Here is a 9,654-nt window from a genome sequence, read left to right on the forward strand (position 1 = left end):
CATGCACATCCAGCTTCAACAGATTGCCACAGCTATCTCCGCTCCTCGCTAACTACTATAACAGCAACGCACGCCACTCACGCACGCACACGGAACACACTCTCGGGCACGCACACACACACACGAGCCCACTTGCTATGGGCCCGACGCACCCGACACGGCCAGCGCGCGCCCGCACACGCACTCGCTGCGCCCGCTCGTCGCCGCGGCTTACTGCGGCCAACAGGGCGCGCGGATGCAGAACAGTCTAAACTCCATATAAGCACATATTGACACTGAAACTTTCCGGCGGGGCCCTCCCGTTTGTGTGCTAGGATTCGAACCTGGGTCGCCCTAATTCGCCACATGCGCCCCACAAGTTGGTTTACGACATGCTACAGGCTTATATGTGTTTTTAGGATGGCTTATATGTTTTTATAAGATAAACTTTAGACACATCGAAGCCTTTTTTGACTGTTTCATCTTTTTTATGTGTTTTTCTCGGATTTCTTTTATCTTTTATTTTTTGACATTTTTCCAGATAATTGTATATTGAAAAGTTGTTCAATAAAATAACAAAAAAATTCATCTTATATTATACAGTAATGTTCAGTGTGTATTCATAAAATAATATTCAGTGTGTATTTTCAAAAAAAATCGCATAATATAAAAAGTTCAATATATATTTAAAACTTCATCGTGTATTTAAAAAATCATCGTATAATTAAAAAAGATCATTGTGTATTAAAAATGATCAATATATATGAGAAACATATTCTTCATATATTATACAGTAATGCTTATGGTATATTTATACAGTAATATTCAGCGTGTATTTTTCTAAAAATATCGCATAATATAGAAAAGTTCAATATATATTTAAAGCTTCATCGTATATTTTAAAAAAGATCAATGTATAATTGAAAAGATCATTGTATGTTGAAAATTGTTCAATGTACATAAACAAAATGTTCTTCATATATTACACTATAATGTTCAGTGTGTATATACAATAATATTCTGCGTGTATTTTCAAAAGTTATCACATAATATAAAAGAGTTCAATATATAATTAAAAACTTCATCATACATTTAAAAAACAACTTATAATTGAAAAAGATCATTGTATATTTAGAAATGTTCAATGTATGTAACAAAAATGTTATTGGTACATTATACTGTAATGTTTAGTGTGTATTTATACAATAATATTCAGTATACATTTTCAAAAAAAATCACATAATATAAAAAAGTTCACTATATATTTAAAAACTTCATCATATATTTAGGAAAATCATCGTATAATTGAAAAAAATTCATTGTATATTGAAAATGTTCAATGTATATTCTGGTGCCTCATGCAGACACATGCAAGACCGTTCTACTCCACTCGGTTGGGGACTCGGCCAACACGAACGTCACATCCCGCTGCTTCAGTTGCTTGCTCGTTACCTTCAAAAAAAAAGTTGCTTGCTCGTGAGAGGAGGAAGAGATGGGGAGGGGAGAACGATGCCTTAAATGGCACGATGCCTAACGGGCGCGAGCCTTGGCCAGTCGGCGAATTAATCGTTTTCCTTTTCTCAATACATAATATTAATTTATGAGATGATCTGGGTGTCTTTTAAGAAAAAAATATGTGGTTGGATGGTTAGAGGGACTGTGGTATCCCTATCCCACAGGGTTCAAATCCTGGTGCTCGCATTTATTTCTGTATTTATTTCTGAATTTCCAGCGATGTGCATTCAGTGGGAGGAGACGTTCCCGTCGACGACGAGGTGCCTACGGTGACTTTGTAAATTTCAAGATGATATGTCGACTCAGTCTTTCGAAGATGCTTATAGAGGTAGGATGTGCGTGTGTGCGGTTATAGGGGTGAGTGTATGCGCGTGTATATGAGCGCTTGCGTATGTACTATGTTAAAAAAAATAGTTTCCGCCCAAGAAAAATAGCAAATAAAAAATGAATGAAAAGAAGAAAGAATATTCCCAGCATAGTTGTCTGCGGAGACGGAAGGAACCCTAGCCGCCTGAGGAAGCCCACATCCGCAAGGCATCCTCACCAGAACTTATCGAAATTTCTAGACTGCAACCCGATCGATAGTGACGGACTTGTCATCCTAAACCCTAACCAGGCTGTCGACGATGGCGGCGGTTCGGTGTGCGGCGAGGAGGCTCGGTGGCTCCCTGCTCCAGAGGATGCAGGCGGAGGGGCGGCTCATGCATGCCAAGCAGGCTCATGCGCTCCCGCGGGCTCTTCACCGAGGTATCTGATCCAAAATTGTCATCTTTTTGATTTATCTCCCGACATCAAGGATTGATTTAGCCAGCAATAATGGAATTCTGTGCAATACAAACTGCAGTACGCATGTGTCTCATCTAGTATTAGCTACACATGACCGTACTTGAGAAGGGCAGAATTACTTGCTTACCATGGCCATACTTGTTTCAATTTTGGCTAATGGGACAGTATTTAGGAACAGTAGTACTAGACCAGAAACAAGAGCAAAATTACACACTTATCATGGCCGTACTTGTTAAACCTGACCTGAACTTGTATATCCTGATGTACTGGCAACACGGCTGCACACAAATCATATCATTAAGCAACCTTATATTTTTCCTGGTCCATCCGAGCATGATGGCTTTTTCCTCATCCCTATGATGCATTGTGTGTATCAACTATCAATCCAGCAAGTGTACGAGATCCAGCAGAAGAAGTGCTAAAAAAATAGGCAATTTTTCGACTAATTTAATCCATAAGTAAATAACTAGCATGGCATTGACAGAACTAACAACATACTGGTACTGATCTAAACGAGCACGTACTACGCAAATAGTAGACAAATCTACACATGATGCTAGCACTGCTAATATAGAAATTATCAGGAGAGGGATAAATGCGGTATACCCTCCAGTAGACCATGCAGAAGCCGCTGCCGCGGTGACAGCAGCAGCAGAAGCGTCCTCGGCGGCCTTCTTGTCGGCCTCGGTCTTCTCGGCGGCGGCGCGTTCGGCGTCGCTGGACATGGTGATGACGGAGACGGTGCGGATGTAGAGGAAGTAGTGGATCCGAGGCGAGCAGTCGCGTAGTCGCTTCCCAAAAACCTATTCGCCTCTCTCTCGTACAGGAACCAGAGAGACGGAGTTTCGAAGACCTGCTCTCCCGTCAACCGTGTACACGGTGAACGGGATGGAGTCGCCGGCGGCAGCAGCAGCAGAGGAACGACGTGGGCGTGGAGGCGGAGATGCGTTCTGTTTCGCAGCGGCTAGGGTTGGCAGCGCCCCACATATATATGTGCGGCCGCGCGTGGAGAGACGTGGGCTGAACCCACGTCCAAGTCGGTAGCCCACAATCCGACGTCTCAGATCGTGGCCCTACCTGTCAAAGACTCTCCGTTCCTGACCGGCAAAAAGAAGCGCATAGGAGTGAGCTCGGCTCGGCTCAATCCCGCAACCCGCGGCGCGTCGTGACGAGGCATGGCGTGGCGTGGCGTGGCGAGGCGAGCGGAGGAGGAGGAGGAGTGCGCGAGGGCCTCTTCTCTTCTCAAGCTTCAATAGCATGTAGAAGAGTCACCCTTATAAACCACTCCAACTTTTCTTCCACTAGCATGGTGAGACTAAATTTCCCACCACCTTGTCATGCCACCTACATGGGCCCTTAGAGATCAAATCTGAAATTGTCATATGGGCTCTAGGCCCATCTCACATTTCAACAATCCCCCACCAGATCTCAGGGGCCCACTTTGTCCTTTGTTTCAAACGCTGTTTTGATATACTAGTGTTTCAGTGAAGACCTGTTAAGGTTGAGCTTCACCTAGAGCAAGTAGCTACACTCCCTCACAACTAAACAATGGACTATGCCTTGAATTGTCAGTTTGGCGTAAAGAAGTTTCACCACATGTCTTACTAGTACTGGGTTGTCGAAGGCTGACCCCTCGGGTGGAGCATATAAGTCACACTCCTGGCCTATTCATGAGCTTACTAGAGATCACCCCAATCTCATAGACTGTGACTAGCAGTCGGGCTCACATAGGTGTGTTCCTCCAAAGATCGCTCTGTAGGATAGCATCTTGCTTATACATATAAGCCTTGGAACACATTAAGACAGTAGTCATCCTTCCATACAGTTTCCGAGAGTATTGCATATCCAACGGAGTGGGTTAGTAAAGTTACTCTCCTCAGTTCACCACTGGCTTGTTTTCCCAGGTCCTACTTCACGGGATCTCCGATCACATAGGTTGGGTTACCACCATGGCAACTAATGTGGGTCTCATACTCATCTCCCTCGATGCACTATCTATCACTACACGTGATAGCCCTTTCGTAAAGGGATCTGCCAGATTCTTAGCCGTATGGACATAGTCTAGCGCTATCACTCCGGAGTTTCTTAATTTTCTGACAGCTTTTAATCTCATTCGTATGTGTTTGTTGGACTTCATGTTGTCCTTTGAACTCTTCACCTTGATGATGACAGTCTGATTATTACAGTTCATAAGGATAGCCGAAACCGGTTTATCAACCAGTGGCAAGTCCATCAAAAGATCTCGAAGCCATCCTGCTTCAACATCAGAAGTGTCTAATGCTGTTAATTCTGCTTCCATTGTCGATCTCGTTAAGATCGTTTGCTTGCAAGACTTCTAGAAAACAGCGCCACCTCCAAGAGTAAACATATACCCAGTTGTGGCCTTCATCTCATCAGCATCAAAGATCCAATTCGCATCACTATACCCTTCAAGTACCGACGGGTCTCCGGTATAGTGAAGTCCATAGTTCATAGTACCTTTCACATAGCGCATAACTCTTTCAACAGCATGCCAATGTACATCACCCGGTTTGGAAACAAACCGGCTCAGTTTGCTCACAGCAAATTCGATGTCAGGCCTCGTTGCGCTCGCTAGGTACATCAGTGAACCAATGATTTGAGAGTATCTCAATTGATCTTTAGCCATGCCTTTGGACTTTCGAATCAACACGCTAGGATCATATGGTGTTTGAGATGGTGTGCAGTCCGAATATCCAAAACGACTCAACACCTTCTCAACATAATGGGATTGCAGAAGTGTGATCCCACCCTCATTATCTCTCAGTAGCTTGATGTTCAAGATAACATCAGCCACACCAAGGTCCTTCATCTCAAAGTTCTGAGACAGAAACGATTTGACCTCCTCAATGACTTTGAGGTTTGTTCCGAATATCAGTATGTCATCAACATACAAGCACAGTATAACTCCTTCGCCCCCACCATGGCGATAGTATACATATTTGTCAGCCTCATTAACAACGAAACCAACAGATGTCAGAGTTGTATTGAACTTATCATGCCATTGCTTAGGTGCTTGCTTAAGGCCATATAAAGATTTCAGCAACCTACACACCTTTCTTTCCTGACCATCTATCACAAAGCCATCTGGCTGTTGCATGTAGATTTCCTCATTTAGCTCTCCATTCAGAAAAGCCGTCTTAACATCCATTTGATGGACGAGAAGACCATGTGAGGCCGCCAATGAGAGTAATACTCGAATGGTGGTCAGTCTAGCCACAGGTGAATAAGTATCGAAGAAATCTTCCTCTTCTTTCTGGTCATAGCCCTTGGCCACAAGCCTAGCCTTGTACTTTTCAATCGTACCATCGGGCCGAAGCTTTTTCTTGAACACCCACTTACATCCCAATGGTTTGCAACCATAGGGACGCTCAGTGATCTCCCATGTCCCGTTAGCCATGATGGAATCCATCTCGCTACGGACCGCATCCTTCCAGTAATCAGCTTCTGGAGAGGCATACACTTCTGAAATAGAAGTGGGAGTATCATCCATGAGGTACACGAAGAAATCATCACCAAAGGTCTTTGCAGTCCTTTGTCTCTTGCCCCTACCAAGGGTTTCCTCGTCATCCTCCTCGGGATTTTCATCATGTGTTCGTTCATAATATTCCATAGGAATGGCAGGCTCAGGAGTCTCCTCAGATTCCTGTCTAGAAGTGCTTTGCGTATCTCTCATAGGAAAAATATCCTAAAAGAATGTAGCATCCTTAGACTCTATGATTGTATCGACCTTCTGGTCAGGTAACTCAGATTTCACTACTAGAAATCTATAGCCAACGCTGTTCTTAGCGTAGCCCAAATTAACGCAGTTCACAGTCTTGGGTCCAAGCTTACGCTTTTTGGGGATCGGCACGTTGACTTTCGCCAAACAGCCCCAAGTACGCAAGTACGATAGTGTTGTCCTTCTCTTTTCCCATCTCTCATAGGGAGTGATCTCATTATCCTTTAAGGGAACTTTATTCAGGACATGACATGCCATCAATATAGCCTCCCCCCATCATGCCTTGGATAAACCCGATATGTCTAACATGACGTTAACCAGATCAGTTAGAGTACGGTTTTTCTGCTCGGCAACCCCGTTTGACTGGGGTGAATAGGGAGGCGTCCTCTCATGAATAATGCCGTGTTCCGCACAGAAGGAATCAAAATCACTTGAGAAGTACTCTCCACCACGATCTGAACGGAATCGTTTAATTTTCTTTTCAAGTTGATTCTCAACTTCTGCCCTATAGATTTTAAAGTAGTGTAGAGCCTCATCTTTAGTATTTAACAGATACACATAGCAATATCTAGTGGAATCATCTATCAATGTCATGAAGTATTTCTTTCCACCTTTAGTCAATACACCGTTCATCTCACAAAGATCAGAATGTATGAGTTCTAATGGTGCCAAGTGTCTCTCCTCCGCAGCTTTGTGAGGCTGGCGAGGTTGCTTAGCTTGCACACATGACAGGCACTTAGAACCTTTGGCTAAAGTGAAACTCGGGATTAAATCCAACTTAGCTAGCCGCGTCATAACACCGAAACTTATGTGACAAAGACGTGAATGCCAAACCTCAGATTCGTTAACACTCGAATGAATATGGTTCACGACTTTATTACAGAAATCTGCGAGGGAAAGGCGGAACATCCCTCCGCTCTCATAACCTTTTCCAACAAATAGTCCATACTTAGTAACAACTAATTTATTAGACTCGAATACCAACTTAAACCCTTCTCTACATAGAAGGGAGCCACTAACGAGGTTCTTCTTGATGGCGGGGACATGCTGCACGTTCTTCAGCTGCACGATCCTTCCCGAAGTAAACTTCAGATCGACCGTGCCAACACCATGAACAGAAGCACTCGCGCCATTCCCCATCAATACGGACCCATGGCCTGTGACCTGGTAAGAAGAGAACAATGAAATGTCAGCACACACATGAACACCTTCACCTGTATCCACCCACCAATCGGTAGGCTGAAACACTGAAAAAACAGTAAATAAATTACCGTACACAGATGCACCATTCTCATTGTTGCCCACAATCATGTTGACAGACTTGGAGTCCTGTCCTGACTTTTTAAACTTGTTTGGGCACTTGTTGGCCCAATGTTCAGCTGAACCACAAGTAAAGCAGCCCTCATCCTTCTTGTTCTTCTTGAAGGTCTTCTTACCCTTATTCTTGAAGTCGGTATTCTGTTGGACACCATTCTTTCCCTTGAACTTGTGGGAGTTGAAGTTCCTCTGGTTCACCATGTTGGCAACAGAAGTCCCTTCGGCCCCTTTTCCGTGCGAGTCCTTTGTCCTCGAATTCTGCTCAACACTCAGATGGCCAATGACATCCTCCACAGAGAATTCACGCCTCTGATGTTTCAGAGTGGTGGCAAAGTTCCTCCAGGAATTGGGGAGCTTAGCGATTATGCAGCCCGCGACAAACTTGCCCGGTAACTTGCACTTCAGAAGCTCAAGCTCCTTAACAATGCATATTATCTCATGAGCCTGCTCCAGTACAGGACGGTTCTCGACCATCTTGTAATCGTGGAACTGCTCTATAATATACATCTCGCTCCCTGCATCGGCGGCCCCGAACTTAGATTCGAGCGCCTCCCACAAGTCCTTGGCGACATGCACATGTAAATATGCGTCGACCAGTTTATCTCAGATCACGCTAAGAACTGCTCCGAGAAACACAGTGGTTGCCTCCCTGAACGCCTTCTCCTGTTCAGGAGCAATCGTTCCCGTGGACACCCCGGTGACCCATAACACGTTCATAGCCGTGAGCAATAAAGTGGTCTTTGTCTGCCAACGCTTGAAATACGTACCGGTAAACTTATCCGGTTTCAGTGCTGCGGCAAAGCCACTTGCCGAAAAATTCCTACACATAATAGGTTTTTGGATTGCTAAGAAAATAGGCAATTTTTCGACCAATTTAATCCATAAGTAGATAACTAGCATGGCATTGACAGAACTAACAACATATTGGTACTGATTTAAACGAGCACGTACTACCAAATAGTAGACAAATCTACACATGATGCTAGCACTGCTAATACAGAAATTATCAGGAGAGGGATAAATGCGGTATACCCTCCAGTAGACCATGCAGAAGCCGCTGCCGCGGTGACAGCAGCAGCAGAAGCGTCCTCGGCGGCCTTCTTGTCGGCCTCGGTCTTCTCAGCGGCGGCGCGTTCGGCGTCGCTGGACATGGTGATGACGGAGACGGCGCGGATGTAGAGGAAGTAGTGAATCGGAGGCGAGCAGTCGCGTAGTCGCTTCCCAAAAACCCGCATCCCGCATCCCGCAACCCGCGCCGCGTCGGGACGAGCCGTGCCGTGGCGAGGCGAGCGGAGGAGGAGGAGTGCGCGAGGGCCTCTTCTTTTCTCAAGCTCCAATAGCATGTAGAAGAGTCACCCTTATAAATCACTCCAACTTTCCTTCCACTAGCATGGTGGGACTAAACTTCCCACCACCTTGTCATGCCACATACATGGGCCCTTAGAGATCAAATCTGAAATTGTCATATGGCCTCTAGGCCCATCTCACATTTCAACAAGAAGGAGGCACTGTATGATGCGGTTGCTAAAGCGGAGCAGATGAAGCAGGAGCTGCGTGATGCCTTAACTAAGGCGGGGGAGAGTCCTCACGTGCTCCTTTCAGCAGTAGCCATTCCAGAACCCACTCTAGAATTAAGTGGCGCTCACTACGATACAAATTTACTTGATTCATTTCTTGCTTATATTCCTGTTTGTTTGACAGGAGCCGATACAATCTCTCAGTTGACCTCTCTCTACCTGCAGGCGCCGGTTGCAATACACAAAGAGAGTTCGGGAGGTGCTAGATGCAGCCGCCAAGTTCACATTTTATGTTTTCCTTACTACTGCTGTAGTGCTGTTATTGGTATCGGCCGCAACAAGGGGGTACCCCGCGCTCACGCTCAGGCCCCTGCCAAGGAGGAAAGTAAGTGAAACAAGATGCAAAAATGAGAACCAAAGATGTTCCAGACTTGTTTCAGTTTTGTCATATGACGTGCAGTTTGGCTAGCAAGTACTATGTTGTCTTTGTGACAGTGTGACATGGTATCTCTTTGTCTATCCCAGCAGATTGGGTTCATGAAACCGTAGACTATTTGTCGCAAAAAAAAAACATAGAGTGAGCACTTTTTTTTGCGGGTATGAGCATGCGACCGCTGGACCACTGGCAAGCCTTGTTGCTGTCACTGCCTCATTCCGTCTATGTTATTCTGTCGTAAAGGGGGCAGGGTCGTATTAATCTATTCATCATGGCCTTGATCTATTCTTCATGGGTGTTTTTTAATCAACATGAGGTTATTCATTCATCACTCTTTTACAGACCTGTTCACAAATGTGGAGAAA

The 9,654-nt window shown here is 44.9% G+C and overlaps 1 long non-coding RNA gene across 1 annotated transcript; it reads left to right on the top strand.

Annotated features, from left to right (window-relative positions):
* The first annotated feature begins 1,983 nt into the window (after positions 1-1,983).
* LOC123101496 (uncharacterized) lies at positions 1,984-9,396 on the top strand. Its single transcript, XR_006448592.1, has 2 exons — positions 1,984-2,241; positions 9,079-9,396. It is a non-coding gene; the product is annotated as an uncharacterized lncRNA (long non-coding RNA).
* Positions 9,397-9,654: the final 258 nt, after the last annotated feature.

The sequence above is a fragment of the Triticum aestivum genome, chromosome 1B (genome assembly GCF_018294505.1).
Source record: "Triticum aestivum cultivar Chinese Spring chromosome 1B, IWGSC CS RefSeq v2.1, whole genome shotgun sequence".
Taxonomy (NCBI): Eukaryota; Viridiplantae; Streptophyta; class Magnoliopsida; order Poales; family Poaceae; genus Triticum; species Triticum aestivum.